Genomic DNA, 18,835 nt, shown 5'->3' on the forward strand with positions numbered 1-18,835 from the left:
AGGAGATGCAAAGCCCTAGAGGAAGCTTTCTTTCACACTAAAGAAAAACCCATGAACCTGAACACAAATCTCCTACCCCCGAAAAGCTGGAACCTAGGTAAAAGAGGGTAAGTAGGACAAATCAAGGGCCAAAGAAAACCCACTTTTTGGAGGAAATTTGCATCATCCCGTTTAAAGGAGAAGAATCCCTGGAGGATCCAGTGAAGGAAATATTCTCTTTTAGGAATGGAGGGATCTCTCCCAAGGAAAAATGAGTCCCAAAAGACCATAACATAGACTGAGTAAGTATGGTGACTGACCCAGAGCCACAGATTCTTATACCCCAACAATGTCACTAAGATGACTCTGAGAGCGATGAGGGAACCACACCCCAAACAGGTTTGGGCAACTATCTCCAGGAAAAGAGGGCAGCAAAGAATGAGGATAAAAAGGGGACTTCCTCAGCCCGTTTGTTGCTGGGTGCAACATTTTCTTTACAGGTTCCCGGACTCCGATACAGTAAACTGTCCAAGATCACACAGAGTCAGAGTTAAAAAAAAAAAAAGAAAATGTACTGCCAAGCTGGCACAAAATGCACATTGTTGTTGTCCCCTTGAAGAGAGAGATGGGAGATTTTATGCCTCCAGCAAGGTACAGGGTCCATGTGCATTCTCAACACTGGCAGATACTGGATCCCAAGCCACCCTTTGTCCAAAAAGGCCTTTGACCAAATAAATTCAGGAAGGGGGGAGAGTCCCCGAATTCCCCTCACATCTCTCCCTGGACAACTCCAAAACTTTGATGGAAATTATATTTCTTTCGAAGGGACTACGGATCATGAGATCAAAATGGGGCGACATAGGGTGACACACCGGGTGATAGTTGTTACTCCAGAGGGCACACCTTGTCTACTGGAGAATGACCTCATCCGGAGGTTATTGCTTCTGATTGACTGCATCAACAAGGTCCTCTGGACTCAGACTAACCAGGCAAACAAATTAAAACACAGTACAAATTATGTGAGTTTAAATGGCACATGCCACATGATTGAACATCGGTCTGACAAAATAGAATTCCCAAACATCACTGTTATCTCTGTAGGAGAACAAACTGGTTATGGGAACCTTTCTCCATTTTTGAAAATGAACCTTCCCCCCAGTTTTAAGTAGCATTGCACACTGGAAGGAAATACTCTGACATTGTATACCAATTCACAATCTGAAGACAACCCCAATCCCATCACAAAAGGTGACGAAAAAACCAGCTCAAAGTTTGACTGACATCCAGAGAAAGTGCCTGAATAACAGAAGAAGCTTCATCAGCGAAGCATTATTCAGGAAACTCCCAAAAGATCAGACCATTCCCAAATTTAAGTTGATTGATAAGTGGGAAATGGGCCTGGAAACTCCAAATTCCAAACATCTCCTGCTTACCAGGTGCATGCTAAAAATGTCCATTGGCAACAAAAGCATAGAACATCATTGTTGGGTTGTGAGCGGTGTCCATTCTGCCTTTTACTTAGGCAGTGACATTCTCAATCGATTTGCAATTAATTTGGACCTAATTAATTACAAAGCCTGGTCCCGACTGGGGGTTAACCCCATGGGCTTTGAAAACACTGAGAAAGCATTTTGGTCAGCTCAATTGCTGCCGTATGCAGTTGAAGTTCAAATGGGAGAAGAGGTCACAATCCCAGAACAGGTATGACACGTCACAATTCCCCTAAAAATTAAGCAAGGACAGAACCTCAAGAACGCTTATATACATTTCAATTATCACCTCCAACAGCAAGGTTTGTATTTCATCTGACACCACTAGTTGACCGAGAACATGACACCATTCAAATATGGGTGGATAACAGCAACCCTAGAAGTATCACTTTGGGCACAGACACCTTTATTGGAATGGCGGTTGATACCCAACATTATTCTATTGACTTAGGTAATGAGATCATCGGAGCAATTCCAAATGACTGTTACAATTGTGATGGCAATATCCCCTGTGAAAAGATTTTCACCCTGCATGAGGGGATTTTCCTGGTGTACTCCTCCTGCCCTTATGGTAGGAAAGAGGTAACCTGTGACATCAGGAAGGATGAGGTGGTATTTCAAGTCAACAGTGTCTTCCTTCCCTCCTTGAAACCTTATGTCCAGGCCAACACCATAACAAGAGATCTCTCCACCCAACTGGAGGATACCGCTGAAATTGCAAAATTCGAGGTATTTCCAGGCTTTTAGCAGATGGTTGAAGAACAAATCAATCTCGCTGATGCTTGTGAGACCGAGGAGGAAAAGCTGAAACAGGTGTTTTGGGATTTTCAGGAAATCTTTGTCGTGGATTCGTATGACTGTGGGCGCACACAGATACATTCAACCTCCATACCAATGGACCCTGAAATGGCTCCCGTATTTGTGAAGCAATACCGGTTTCCTCTCGTGTCTATGGAGTCACTCACAGAGAATATTAAAAACTTAGAATACCATAGGGACATTCGTCCAGTCCACAGTACCTTTAATAACCTACTACTGGGGATCCTCAAACCCAATGGCCAATGGAGACTTTGCACAGACATTAGGGAGATAAATAAACGGGTCCACATGTCAAGATGGCTTCTTCCCTACATTGATCAGGGACTGGCCCAGATACAAGAGTCGAAGATGTAAACCACCATTGACCTGACCAATGGTTACTTGACAGTACCTGTGAGTAGGCAGGACCACTACAAACTGTCCTTCACCTTCGGGGGCAGCAATACACGTGGACCCAAACCCCCTTTGGATACATAAACTCTGGCAACAAATTTAACATCTTACTACATAAGGCCATGCCCGACTGGAGCGGAAGGGGAAACCTAGCCTATGTAGATGATGTCTTAATGAAGACCTCAAATGTGTAGGAACATATAGCTGAAATACGCTATGTTCTGACCCAGTTGCAGAAAGTCAGAGCAAAACTGTCCTTTCACAAGGCACAGTGGTGTAAGACCTGTGTGAACCTCTTAGGGCATGAAATCACCCCTGAGGATCTCAGTCCCCAGGCGAAAAAGATGGAAGCATTATTGAAATTAAAAGACTCTACTACTCTGTGTGAACTACAAAGCCTTCTTTGACTCACTAATTATAGTAGTAAGTTCATAGAAGACTACGCAGAAGTCACACAATCTTTGGTCCATTTATTACAGGCCGGGGTCAATTGGGAGTGGGGTCCAGAACAATCTGAGGCAGTAAAACAACTAAAGAGAAGCCTTTCTCAAGCACCTTGTTTGGCTTACCCCATAAAGAATAAGAAATTCTTCTTGGAGACGAGGTTCTCAAATACTTGCTTAACAGCAGTATTATACCAAAATCATGACCAGGTCAACAAAGTAATCTCGTACGTGAGTAAGACTTCGCCCGTTCATACAGGGGGGGCACATCATTGTCGGGACTCCTCACCAGCCCTTGCAATATCTCCAAAGTGACCGAATCCAAATAGGGAACATGAATAATTCCAGAATTACTTCCTGGATTCTGTCTATGCAAGGTTTTCCTGTGGAGGTCAGATATGGCCAAAACAAGAAGAGTCCCCTAGCGCAACGTTTGGCTGACTTGCATGACTGTGCTCGAAAAACTGTCTCAAGGACAAAAGTCTAAAGACCCAAGACAACATGGAGGTGTATCTTACTTCCCTGCACAGTCTATGAGGAAGATATGTGCCTGGGGATACCCACTGTTTATGTGGATGCGTGTTCCTACCATGTTGATAATCACGAGGAAAAAGAACTAGTGGCTGGCTTTGGGAATGCCTCGGTGAATGATGCCCCAGAGCCTTCTGCTGGGTACAAAATATGTCCCTGAAGTAGTCAGGCTGCAGAGTTGATGGCAGTACATCAAGCCATCCTCACTCCTGTCCAACACCAACTCAAAGAACTGGTCATAATCACTGACTCAGAGTATGTCAGGAATGGCTTCGTGGAGCATCTGATTAATTGGAAAAATTGAGGCATGCATGCTGTGTGTGAATAACAAACCGCTCAAGCATGGGAAATTTATCAAAGCAACTTATGATCTGGTCACCTCAAATGAGATGACCATCTATTGGAAAAAGATCAGAGTTCACTCCAGAATAGAGGGACCAGACAAAACTGGAAATGACATGGCTGACCAGTTGGCCAAAACCGGAGCCATCCACTGGGATCTCATAGAAACAAATCCCTGTTGTGGGAAGTTCAGGTTGCTGCTGTCACCAGGTCCCAAACACATGCCCAAAATTAACTCTCAACTGCCCAGTGGAATAAAGAAACACCAGATGCTGACTTGATTACGGCACAAATAGAGGACCCTACGTTTAGGAAATGTTATCAACATATTGAAGACCCTGTGATTTTTCCTCTGACTGAATCTGATTATATTGGGGAAGAGGATCTCCGGGTGTTCATGAAGTTTTCAAAAATGTTTTGAATCCAAGGTTGGTTGTTGGTACGGAGATCCATATCTGGATGTGACCAGTGGGTGGTACCCACCTCATTCTGAAGCCTGATGTTAAGTCACACCCATGACTCGGCCACTGCCAGTCATAGGGGGTTTCATACAACTTTAGAAATCTTGTGAGAGGTCTCATACTGGCCACCCATGTGTCAGGACCTCAACCTATATGTAAAGGGGTGTCTTGTGTGTGTCAGTTTCAGCCAAGTTCCCTCACACACCAAGCTCCCCTACAGAAAAGGGGAATGACACTGCCTTGGTCAGATTTGCAAGCAGATTTCATCAGGCCTGTGATTCGCCTCTCAAGATCAAACAAGTACATGTTGACCGTGAGATGCTTGTTTACCAAGTGGGTGGAATGTCTTCCGCCCTAAATTGCACGGCACAAACAGCTGCCACCCTAATGATCAATTACATCTTCTCGCATTTTGGCCTTCCCCAAAGGACTGAGTTGGACCGAGGAAGTCATTTTACCAGCGAGGTGATGACAAAGATGTGGGAAATACTCAGGGTAAAGAGAAAACTCCACATTGTCTACCACCTAGCCTTGAGTGGGGGAGTTGAGAGGTACATTAAAATGATTGTGGGCATCTTGAAGAAGTTTGTGGTGGACACTGGGCCTAGTTGGGACATCAGATTACCGCTTGTCCTGATGGCCATCAGGTGCACACCATCTTCTGCGACAAAAATGTCTCCCTTCAAGCTCAGGGCTGGACAGAAAATGGTCCTACCTCAGCATCTGCTCTACAGAACTCCAAAGAAGATGCTAATCAATGCATCCACGACCCATGAGTACACTGAGAATTTAAGAAAACACCTTCAGAGGCTTTTGCTTATGCTCAGCGTAATTTAGAAAATTTGGCAGAGGGGATGAAAACACACTACGACTTGAAGACCACCAAGAAAGAGTACGAAGTAGGAGACAGGGTCTACCTGTACAATTTCCAAAGGAACTAGACCAAAGAGCGGAAGTTCCTCCCATCCTGGCGCATGGCTTTTGAAATTGTCGATAAAATCTCACTTGTTGACTACAAGATCTGCATCCCTAAGGGAGAACAGATGGAAGAGAAATGGGTTCATATCAATCAGTTGAAAAGCTGTCATCCCAGACAGAAATTGTGACTGATTGAAATACCCAGTGAGGGTAGAACCCAGGAACCATCTGAAGAGTAAAGGTAAAGAATGGCAACACGGATGTAGACAATCTCACATTTACAGGGAGTAGAACAATGTACCCTTATTATAAAGTTACCAAGAATAATTGTTATGTCTAAAATTGTGATGCAATGAAATGTGATATATAACTCGTTCTTTGTTGTCAACTCACACATCCATACCGGGGAAAGTAGTACTGTATGAAATACTTAACCTCTCATTTATTCTCGGCAGATTAAATAACTCCTTGCATCTACAGGCCGGAGGTGGAGCTACCGGAAAGGGCGGGGCCCAGGACCAAAACCCAAAATCCGAAAAGAGTGGACTGCAGACCAGAGTGGCACTCCCTCAGGACAAGGAAAAGAGTGGATGTACTCCCAAGGAGATCCCTGGAACTAACACAGGCCACAAGGAAACGGACACCCTACTCTCTCTTTGCTCTTCTCTCTGTCTTATTGGAATCAGAGTCAGGATGAGGATTTGTGGGGTGAAATGTAGCCCCTGAATGATAGAAATCAAGAAGGTCAGAGTCATTTGTAAAAGCCCCCATAAACATAAGGACAGCACAGAAATGATGATGTCACACATAAGGCCTATTGAACCTAAATCACCAAGGAAAGAAAGTGGGCTTTAAAATCAAGATGTGAAGATATGTGCAAAGCATTTCAGGAAGGATAAGACAGACATGTGGCTGACAACACATAAAGAAACAGCAGTGCGTACAGTATCTTAAATGTATACCAGATTGCGCTCCAAGCAGATAAAGTGAAGTGGAATCCAAATTGAAAGCATGCTCAGAGAAATGCTCACTAGACTTTCAAGCGTGGACATGGTGTTCTCACATAACAGCCTTATAGATATAGACAATCTAAAAGTGATACTTATGTATTTGAAACTGTGTGCCTTATAAGAGGTCATTTAAAATTACAATTGTGTGTGAGTTTAAAAGTCCATTTGCTGCTGTGTAATTTTTCCCGATATGAAATTAACCTTGAGGCCCTTCCCTCTGCTACCCTGAAGACCCAGGCCTAGTTGTCATCATCATTCAGAGCCATTACTTAAAAATATAAAAAACAAATACATGGCTTAGATCGAAAACACTGTGAAGAACAGATAAGCCCATGTCTGTTCTTGCAGCCGGATTGACCTTGAGGTCACAATTCCCATACAATGTCCATTAAGAGTTGCTATCAGGGCCTCACATGCATTGAAGGAAGAAGCGAAAGTAAACACTGACCAGGCTCTGCTTAGTCACATGTCCAAGGAGAAAGGAAACATGGGGAGCAAGGGTGGGGGGCCGGAGTGAACGAGTGTGAAACTGCAGTTTGATTAAAATGGGATAAATAATTATTATTGGATGAAAAGGGCAGTGTGCATGTCACAATGGTCATTCTAGACTTTTATTAATGGTTACAGTCACCACCTTTTAACCATGCTAAAACGATTTTGGTGTGATAAACATAACTAAAGTTATTAATGAAAATGTGATGTGGGCCTTCCCTTAATTCCGAGAGATGTGAAAGTTGGTATGAGCGTGCAGGTCATAATTAACATGGGGACTGTAAAGTTGCATATTTTTCACTGATATTGTTCCTGAGTAAATGAAGAAAAACTGTATATGAATATAGTTTTAAGAACTACATTTTAAGGTGAATCAGATAAGGCTAGTCTGAAGTCAGCAAACCCTTCCTATGCAGAGATACAGTTGTGCTGATTTTTGGTCCTGCTCATCAAAGCTTAATTTAGAACACTGCTATTATACTTTCATCAAAACCGTAAAACTCAGCATGGATACTTCATGTGTAGTGGTACTTTAAGACACTTGCCATTAGTGTAGAAATTACTTTAATAAGCCAACGTTTGGCCATACTAAGCAGGAGTTCTGCTGCTATACGTTTAGAGGGTCTTATCAGCACTTCATGCTAAAGTTGGCATAGATTTCCAATAAAGTCTACATACTTAGGTCTCAGAAGGACTAGTTAATCTTAAAATATGTGAACTATTTTAATGGGCTATGCACTCCCCCCTATGCCATTCTAAGGAGAAATAATGCACACATTGTGCCTTTCATAACATACCCCTCTCTTTCCTGACAATTGAATAATACTACCCCCACCCACAAGGACCTTTCAGAAAAGCCTCCATGCATTGTTTCTGCACTGTGTCTCTGTGCCTTTCAAATATAAAGGAAAACACTAATTTAGGGTTCAGGCTCCCACTGTGGATGGAACCATCTATCTCAAAACATATCTCCAATTCAAAATAATTTGTAGTTTTGCCAGAAGGGGAACATTTTACATTTAAATTATGGAATATCGAATGCCCACACCTAGATTTTGGCGGTAAACAAAATGCAGAATCAGAATCGTCACATCTTTCACTGTACCCTGAGATGGCTAGCAACGAGAGCTACACTGGGAATGAACTGAAAGTATGGGAAAACCAGACACAGCCGTAGTAGTATTAACTGGCTATTGGTGCTAGCAGGGACAAAAGGGTCAGAGTACCTGGGCATCTAACAACAGTGCCTGGCAAATGCCGAATACGTATACACAAGCCAAAACTGCTGGCTTTGCCAGTGCTTGTTTTTAACAGGACTTCAGTGAAGGACGCGCCTAGTGCTTATAAATCGAGTGCCTGAAGACAGACTTGGTTAAGATATTTTTATTACATCAGAATCACGTTTACAATGCCAATTAATTCAACTCTCAGAATAATACTTAGAGAAAACACTTCCAGTGCAAAGTTTGATGGTAAGGCTTGAGTAAAGTGAGTCCAAAGCATTCCCATGAGGATGTGTTTTGGACGGGGATTGGAAGGAACTGGGTGGGAATGGCCAGAGAAATTAGCATGACCATGGGCAGGCAATAGGTGGGCAAATAACCAAACATCTACAGACTCTGTCCCTCCTCAAATGCCATTTCTCTCTATCTGTAATCTAATGCAATGGTTTCGGCTTAGCGCCATCTAATTGCCCAAACTAAAAAGGACATTCACTTCCTGGTGAACCGTCAGCTTCCTACAAAAAAATCTCCATGATTGGATGTGTCTGTAGTGATAATGCAGCCTGATACAGTAGCTCAGACTAATGCTCGAAATAGGGACACAGACCCAACTAGAACTACACCGAGTTATTTGTTTTATCACCAACTGTTTCAAATGGAAATGCCCATGTCATATTGCTCACTCGTAAAATCCTACAGAAAGGCTTGAATCATTGTGGTTCGTCTCTCACAGATACATTGACCAACAACTGCTTTCAACCAATAGATCTGCTCTAGGAATTATTTTCGTTTGTATAAGTGAAACATTTACCTGGCAGGATTTGCCTGGTTCGGGGTGCATGCCTAATTTGATCTTTTTTTTCTGTGCACTGGCTAACTGGGTACGTCATTGTTTTCCTGCTGACTAGAGTCAACAAAATGTGCCCTTGTGGGTAACGCGAACGGAGCGCAGGGCACAACCAAGAGCGAGAACCTTATTTACTAAAAGATGCACTCTGTAATAACGTTTTCTTGCGGCACTCTTGTCCGTGCATCTGTTCTGCCCTATCAGAAACCAGGTGCAGGGGACTACCTGATGCACAGATTCTCTTGTGTGCTCAATGTACCACTGCACATCTGGGTGCTGAGTCAGATATGCAAGAAGGATGTCGGCTTCCTGTCAAATGTACTCGCAGCTCATCTCTCCCACAGCATAGAGGCCTCCTTTGTGATTAAGGGGACCAGTGTGTGGAGTGTGGTCCCAGGATACGATGAGATTCGCATCCTGCAACTAGCTTTCTTACTGAATTAGCCCATTGGGTTTTAGCTGATTGGTTCTTAGGCCCTTTCAAATGTTGATCTTTCGGACAGTGGCATTCTGCAAAGTAAATCTTATTGAAGAGAACTGATGTGCCTCTTGGGAACTTCGATCTTATTCCACATTGATTTTGTTCGTAATTAATGATATTCATGTTCACTGATTTATTCATGGCATAGCTATTGAATGTATATTTGCACGATCTCTTCATCGGAAGGTTGCCATTGAATTTCATGTCAGGAGCTCGAGAGACAAAATGCACAGGGAAAAACACCATAAAAATGCAAAATCAATGTAGACACCCGTGGTAATGAACAAAGTCTTGCCTGGACTATTCAATATTGAAGTGCAAAGCAGGGCAGACAAGGACCAACAGCATTTTCTTCATGTTCATCATGTGTAAATCCCTAGTACGTTGCAACATTTGTGAATGATGTGAAGGTGTGCAAGTGGTAGGAGGTGTAATAACCAGCATGGAAGGAATCTGTGATGACTCACGAGTCCCACAATAAACTACACAGACGCTGCCATCAACCAGACAGGGACTGGCGCAGGCGAGTCCTTTTCCACCAGTTGGCTGTGGCTCGAAGGGGTTGAGAGGTCAGCTCCAGCCCGATCGGAGGCCCCAGGGACTTGCTACTGACATCTCATAGGGAAAAAACAGAATACTGCGATGCGATTCCCCGTGACCACTCGCTGTTCACATCTGGCCATTAGCCCACTCTTTCCGCCTCCCATGGCAGTTTCTCCAAGAACTTAGAGACAACTACTGTCACTATCTTAAACATCCTCTTCCCCTGCAAGGCTGCGTTGTTGCTCAACTCTCGCGTCGAGGCCATTAATTGCCAAGCACTAGTAGTTCCCGAAAGAAAAAAAAAACACGATGACATTAAGTAAATATAGAGCCTCTAATGAGAGACACAGACGAAAGACATAGAGATCTCATCTCTGACTTCCTAAAATGTACATTGACAAGATTAGGAAAATGGGCAGAGAATAATAAAATGCTCCCCGAAAGCCAGGCAGGGGTCAGTAGAGGATATACTACGTTGGATCACTGTTTTCTGTTGAATACAATCATTGAAAAATATACTTAGATTAGGTTGGGATGTCTTTATGTTGCTTTCCTGGATTTATGGAAAGGTTTTAATTCTCTAGATAGGGCAATTCTATGGAACAAGTTAGACAGGCTAGGGGTCCCTGCGGATTTACTAAAATAAATCCAACTTTTTCACACAGATGTATGTGCGGCTGCAAGATGCCCAGGTTTGCCAACCTAGCCTAGGGAGTTTACTACTAACAAAGGGGTCAGACAAGGATGCCGCTTGGCCCCATTATTGTTTATTTTATTTTTATCATACTTTGTTCCATATAATTCATTAGCAAGGACAAACCCCACGGCTAAAAATTGAACAAAATACGGGGCTTTATTGTATGCTGATGATACAGCTTTGCTTGATCTAACACACAGGGGTCTTTAAGAGTCTTTAAATTATGCTGCTAAGTTTTTCAAGGAGCATAATCTCGAATTGAACTTGGAAAAAACAAAAATAGAGCAATTTGGCAACCCCAAAAAAAGTTTGGATGGTCAATAAATAATATAAGTATTGCAGTGGTCAAGACTTACAATTATTTAGGAATTTTGTCCCATCAGATTGCCTCATGGTGCGACCATATAAAAAGGACTCTAAAACAATCTCAAACGGGTTGACACGTGTCTACTATAATTATGGGGGCAAGAGATTGGATAAATGTTTAAGGGTCATGAAATCAAAATGTACACATCCATATTTTATGGGTGTGAAATATGGGGCCATGCCAACTGCACAAGGCTGGACGTGGTGCCGAACACATTTCTAAGGAACATAGTAGGGATTGACCCTAGTGCACCAGGGGAAGCTTTACAAGCAGAACGTGGCATTAAGAGGATAGCAGTTCTAGCGGAGCATGCGTTTTTTAAATTGCATCTTAAGACAAGTAAATTTTGATATCCCAAAACCCATTAGGCGAAATGTAGCTCAGGAAATGCACTTGCCACCAGCCAAGGAAAAATACACATGGTACTATTCTGGTAATAGTTTGACAAATAAGTGGGCATCAAGCCTAACCAAATTAACTGCCTAGCCAAATTGAAGATCGACCTTAGGTACAAGGCTATCAGACTTGAACATGCTAGCATGATGAACTTCTTATCCTCTCTCCCATTGATGCCATTTTATGTTGCCTTGAGTCAGAGTACAGAGGAACGGTTAACTCCCTGAAATCTCAAGAGCATAGAAAAATAATGTTAATGGTCTAATTAAACATTCTACCATTGACAGCTAGACTGTCTTGGCTGGGCGGCCATAAAGAATGGTCCTCTGGGACAGGATACAAAATTATTTCTGAAAAGTAATGTCTCTATTTATGAATTGGAAAGATCTCAATGTTATATATGATGTCTTTACTTTTGTAAAGGAAGGACTCAAAATGTTTGACAGACCATTTTTAAAATTAGGATTATGGTTTTAAATTGATATTTATATGCAATGTTGATGTTTGATGATTGTTAATGGCTAACGCTGAATACACTTTTTACTACTAATCTGACTTCTCCAGCCAGAAACCATCCATAGTTAGACATAAAAAAGAGTATTTCTAATTAGATTGCAAAAAAACTGACGCTTGAGTAAGAATACTACAAACGTAGTAAATTAATTATGAGAAATAATGACTGGTATATGTTTTTTCATTCAGTATGCAGAGAATAATATGGTAATATGCTAATAAGTACAATATTCTGTTATGTTTCAAATTTCTTGACCTATTTTAAACAATGTATCATTTTATTTGAACGATGCATGGTATCTTTCCCATTCAAAGTTGGCTGCTTGTTTTGGCTTCTTTCCAGAGAGCTTCCTTAGAGACAGTCATCCAAGATGGCTGCCTCCATGGAAGAGCTCACAGAAACTCAGAGTTCCAAGATGGGCAGGAATGGGTGGGATTAGCCATAAGGATTACATTGGCTAGGGGCAGGGAATGGGATGGATTACAACTATGAATCCCTCCTCAAATGTCATTTCCATTGGAAAAGCAAAAATGTGCTCGCTACATTTCTTTTGATTGTAAACAGGAAACATAGTAAGTAATAGAGTCTGATTCCTGTTTTCCTTACTGGAAATATGTAAAAAGAAATAATGTGGATTATAGCTAAAGCAGTTTGTTCCATTCCATTTTATCTAAGCAGCAACTTTGATTGCACACAGGTGCAGTTTTCATAATCCGGCCCAAAGGTATTCTTTCAGTGATATTTCCCACTGGTGTGGAGGAAGCCGCATGTTCAGGAAGCAAGTGTGGCTTTTCACAAACGACACATATAAAGGTGTGCATACTTCTTTGTGAAAATTGTGTTTGTGCCAAAGTCATTCTTTAACTCACCATAAAAATATTTATGTTGATTGAACATAATTATATTTTAAATGCTATGATGTGGCAGCTACTCATCATTTTTGGAACAAAAAATGCATGGAAACCATAGTGTAGGTTAGTTCATGAACCTTTACCTCCCTACATTCATAATGAGTTGATACTGCAAGTGATAAATACAAGAGGAAAATAATGTATACATCGTAATTATCAGTTGCACTTTTCACTAACATTAGAGGTTATCACTATTAAAAGTGCATGCGTAAACTGTCCTGTTGCATGCGTAAGGTGTCGTGTAACAGGTTTCCTACAGAGGCTTTCTTTATAAGCCAAACAATAAATATGAAAAGATACATAAAATATTAACTAGAAAAGTAAAGAACAGCTGTATGGATCTGAACAAAAAATATATGAACTAATGAATGCATAGCACAGTTTAGCTACTAACGCCGTAATTTAACACTCCTTACATGGTAATTTCACCTATGACAGCCCTAACCCAATACTTCAGCGCACACCGCAAATGACTATCTCCCCTCCCTTTGTCCTGACACAACACCCCAGCATCTCTCCTCTCCCAACTGAACTGCACAATGTTGACACCCCACCTGCCGATCTATGCTAACCCCACTCTAGCCCAACAGCCCCAAAAACACTTTTTATAGGGGTTATTGCCTCATCCTTTGAAAATGGTTGGAGGGAGACCGTCTACCCTGACCAATCACCTCTGCTGAATGCCCAACAAACAAGAGTCAACATAAGACAGGCAAGACTTGGCATTCGAGGGTGTACTCTGGACCCTGGGAATAACATTCTCCCAAGCACCCTGGATTATGTGGCATATGTTAGAAAGCCCTGCTCCTTTGTGACTACCTGCATGCAGAAGTTCAATACCCCCATTTCTTCCCAAACTAGCCGCCGCAAACAACACTCATTCCATTGAGACATTGCTGCTTCCCATTGCATCTACCCAATCTATGGCCAGCTACCTTCCACCAATTGCATTGATCTTTGTGAGGATGCCCTGATAGACAATAGAAAATGGAGATTGTTCTTCCATACACCCCTGATTCTCTCTGCTGTTCCTTGAGGTGTGATGGGCCATGCCTGTGTTTCTTTGAGTTCCAGTACAAGCATATTCATCATGACCATTAACCACATACTTACCAAATACATGAACTACTATATCACTTGCTAGTGGGCACTTTGGCTCCAGTCCTGTCACCTCTAATGGGTTGGTTTCAAATGGGGCTGCAGGTTCCTCATGATGTTGTTGAAATGTCCAACTGCGCCTAGTTGGCAGAGGCAGCATATTGAGGGGGCAATCATTCTGGTACCGGAAACAGACTATAGGGCAATTGGCAGTTATAACTGACACTAAGACCGCTTCCTGTGAGTGGTGAAATTGTGCTGATAGCTGTGGCAATCATGATAGTGGCAGTAAAATGGATGGTGGTGGTGGCAAAAACCACGGTTAAGCTATTGACTTTGTAGGCTTCTTTGGGCAACAATTGATTCATAACAATTTAACAAAACACCCCAAATAAGACACACACAAACATTCATTTCTATTTTAGGTTATTTTTACAAAGTTGGCAAGCCCTGATCTAAAGGTGCTAGTGTACAACAATGTCATTCCCACACTCTGGGACAAGACATAGAGTGGTTTGCAATAGAAATTGATTTAATACACATTTTTGGAATATACTTGAGATTCTGAATCACAATGTAAGCTATATACACTGAAATTCTGTTCACAATCCAACCTGTCTACAATATATAAATGGATAATACAATCTGTACGGCTTATCCTATCAACAGATAGTATGAACACCACAATAGAATTAATATCACTTATTCTAAATAGACACCCAGCTTATAATCCTCAAGTGAATGATTGTTCCGAACAATATATTCAATTTGACAACATGCAATAATCATAAAGCTCAGCAACATGTATTTGGATAGCAAGCTAAAAAAAATTAAAACATAAATGATTCTGGGAAATCACTAAAACAATGATCTTGTGAAATATCAAAAGAACATAGAATCTGCTGATCACCAACATTTTGGTTGAGGGTGTTAAACGAAGGTCCATAACCTTATTTCTGGTATTCTTCAGACTACAAAACAGTCTATCCATATAGTTTTAAATGAAACTATTTTTTTTCCTATTTGCTGGCTCAAAGATGCTTCTATGTATTCTCTAAAATAGGTTATTCAAATAATTTAATTGTATTCTCAAAATACATTCTTAGGGTAACTGGTTGCAGTGGGCCTTACCTACATTTTTAACAGCAGCAGCCAGTTCAATTGGTCTGTCAGGGAAATAGGATTCACTTACCTTTTTGGCTTTTGCGTGCATACCGCATCTGATCTCTAAAAGTTCCACTCTCAATCTGTATGACCCAACGCCAGCAGATACCACAAAGTGCAGTCAGAGATCACCCTCAATATTTGCACTGAAAAGAGTTTATTTTATTTATTGAAATTCACCAAATTCGAACACTTGCACTGTATTCTGTTTCTCAGCAATATAATTGTACTCAGGTTTCCCCAGCAATACCTTTAAATAAAACGGTATATAGTATTTATTTTAATTCTATGGAAAATACATTTTATCAGGGTATCTTTATTCATGTTTCTTCTGTCTTTCTCAAATTCAGGAAGGCAGGAACCACCAGCTAGCATTAGGTCGTTTTCTCCCACTTTCGCACCTGTCGCAGGATGTGGATCCAAAGTCATTCAGTCTGGGACCTCTGTCGTGCTCAGGCATCCTTTCTGTAATCATTCCCACTGGAAAGTCCCTGGTTACAATCCAAACTGCTCATATGGCGCCCAGTTTTTGACTTTTCTCTACCTTCTTCCCATAGAGTGTAATCTTAAATATTCCACAAATGTCAGTGTTAAGGGATTTGGACTCACACCTTATTCCCATGAGCTAAAATGGACAATTTAGGGCTATCCTAACGAGGAATGCTATTGGAACACCCCTGTTTTGCCATTGCCTGTCTGAGTTGATGGAAACAGGTTTTACCAAAGTTGCTGTCTGTGACAGAATTTAGGAACTCTTTTCACACCTTGGGTGAAAAGAGTTACACTTCTTAGGTTTGGCCTGAACTACCAATGGTGTGATAGCAATGGACGAGCAGTCAGGCTTAGTCTAGGGATGGAGGAGGGCTGTAGTAGGTACACAGAACTCAGAGCACACATTGGTTCAGGAAAACACTATTACACTGTAGAGTTATATAAGAAAATAGACATGTATTGTTACACTTTATATACACTAATGCACACTGTTGTATTTCTAAGCTCAGGTAAGTAGAAAACATATATTTACATTATAAGATCGTTTGCAATATTCTAAGGCTAGTTAGACCATTGATTTGCACAGGAAAGTATGTTTAGAATAGCTTTTAGGATAGGAAATTGCATAATTAACCAACTTGAAAAATATGTGCAAACCTTTTAAACTCTTTATAACTTTTGATATCCTTGCCCCAAGCATGTCTTAAGAGTCTAACCATATCTATTATGTCACTCCTAATTCATATGGGTCACTGGACCAGCAGAGAAAAGGTGGGAAAGAAAAGTAGTGTTCAAAAAGATAGTATCCAACGGTATTCACTACTATTGCAGGTAAGTAACAACGTTGGTTAAAAAGAAGCACAGGGAGGCTTTGGTGACCCCCTGAAGGATTGCCCAAAGGACCAGTGTCCTAGAGCAGGCAGTTTTACCGCAAGAGCACAATGTGTTGTCCACCCCAATATAACTTTGTGGGGACCAACGAGGGTGCAAGATACATACTGTCTGCTTCCACAAGATTCACAGGATAAAACAATCAGACTCTGGGTAAATTGTACCAGGAAGGAGACAGTACCTTAGAAAGATGAAACAATTGCAATAAGACGGTTCCAGCGGAGAGGCGACAGCAGACCCGGTCAGAGATTTCTTGGTCTTGGCATTAGGAGAAGGGCACTTCGTTGGATCTGGCAAGAGCTCTTGTGCTAACAGACGCCCAGCAAAGGATCTTCGTGGTTCTAGCTTGTTGTTGCCTTTTTCAGGCTCAGTGGAGCAACAGTTCTTGTAGCGGTCAACTCTTCTCGGTTTCTCAGTCCTTGCCTAAGGTGAGAGGACTTTTTTTTTGGGAGCCAATTCAAGTTGATGTATGTCTAGGAGGCTGCAGTCGAAATTGCAGGTGAATCCGCAATTCCGGAGATAATGGAGCAGCACAGGACACAGGGTATTGGGAGTTTGCAGGCCGTGGAGGTCGCAGCTCTTCCATGGATGGCGCACATTATAGTTCTTCTTGGGACTGGTTAGACCCATCAGTCCATGGCAAGAAGTCATCCTCTTCAGATCTTCCCTGTCGCTCAGAAGGAGGAGGTCAGAACAACAGTGGTTACACAACAGGCTCTGGCGGTCGTTGGAAGTTGCTGGTTGTAAGCGACTTCAATTCAACACTACAGCTAAGTCAATGCCTAGTCTGGGATGCTGATGGAAGCCCTTATTGATGTATTTTTATGTCCAGTTCGTTTACTCTGGATGACAACCCTTATATAACACCCCTCTCTTAGAATCCCCCTGACCCCACTGAGCCAAGAAGTAGGTTTGTTTTTCAAATTAAAAGGTTTATTTGAAAATTAAACAATATATATATATATATATATATATCACACTTTTATAAGAACTTAATATTTGATAGTACACTTGTGAAGATGATAGTGATCAACAATGGATAATGTTACAGTGGTACACTCTTTTTGATGGCTTAGAAGTGATATAGAGAGGATAACGTAGCTGAGAATGCTTTTATGGCTTCAAGGACAATGCAATGATGAATGAAAATGCAGTACAGAAAATAAACTTGATATGACTTCAACAAAAGACAATGTAATCACTTTTCTTTGACAATTCACTCCCCCCCCCCCTATATGCAAGGTAAAGAGATGGAAGGAAAGCACACAGTTCTCAGGAATGCAATCAAATATAATTCAGTTCCCCCCTAGCAAGGTTAGAGGAAAACAGGTAGGAGTTTTAAACACAGGCAATATACTTTGATGTGGTATGCAAAGAAGTGAAAAATATGCTAAAATGATTGTAACTCCCTCTAGAGATTCAGGGTGGGTGACAGCTACTTTGTATTAGTTCAGGAACACTTTAGCAATACTCTATGAATGATTGTCAGGTTGCAAACGAATTTCAGCAAAGGAAAGCAAGGACAAATCTTTTTACACATGGCTGAAATTAAGCACAATGTCACATCGTGGCAAATTTAGTCGCGTGCTTCGAGCGCAATTACGGAGGGAGTATGAGGAGTAGCAAGTCGTTTTAGAGCTTGTTGGAAAGCTTAGAATCTCAGCTTCTAAATAAAAGTAAATCTCGCTTCTATCACAAACGGTTCCGGAGATAGGTCCGATTTAGTAAAGGTATTTTTTCGGATTTGAAATTTTAAAGCTCAGAATGACAGATGACAGTTTTCAGGTTTAAAGATGACAGAATGACACGATTCTAGGAGGCAGTTCTAAATAGGTTAAAATCGTTTGGATTAGATTATTTTGAATTAAGAGATTGGGTTTTGGCACAGTGCTAACTGGTTACTCACACTAGATTTTGGACAGGAATGCGACTTCATTACGGATCGGGTCAACCGGTTGGATGGGACTCCTGGCGGTTCTCTCGCCACGGACGATCTCTGCCTGGTTCTGCTCACAGCGATCTGGGGCAGCTCTGCTAGCGGCACTGCACAGCGGTCTGGATCTCTGGTTCTGACAAAAGTTCTCGGCACTGCACAGCGGTCTGGTCTCTGGTTCTGACAAAAGTTCTTGTCAAAAATTCAAACAGCTCGCCCGGCTGTTGAATAGTTTGCAAATGATTTGGAGGCCTGCTGAAAAAGGATTCAGCTTGTGGATTCAGGCATCTCTGCTACACATTGTGGAGTTAATTTCTGGTCTCTGGAGATTGATGGATTTGAAGTCTGGATCTCTGGATGTGAAGTCTGAAGTCAAAATGCTCTGCCGAAAGTTAAAAAG

The sequence above is a fragment of the Ambystoma mexicanum genome, chromosome 9, assembly GCF_040938575.1.
Source record: "Ambystoma mexicanum isolate Mex_15411 chromosome 9, UKY_AmexF1_1, whole genome shotgun sequence".
Lineage (NCBI taxonomy): Eukaryota > Metazoa > Chordata > Amphibia > Caudata > Ambystomatidae > Ambystoma > Ambystoma mexicanum.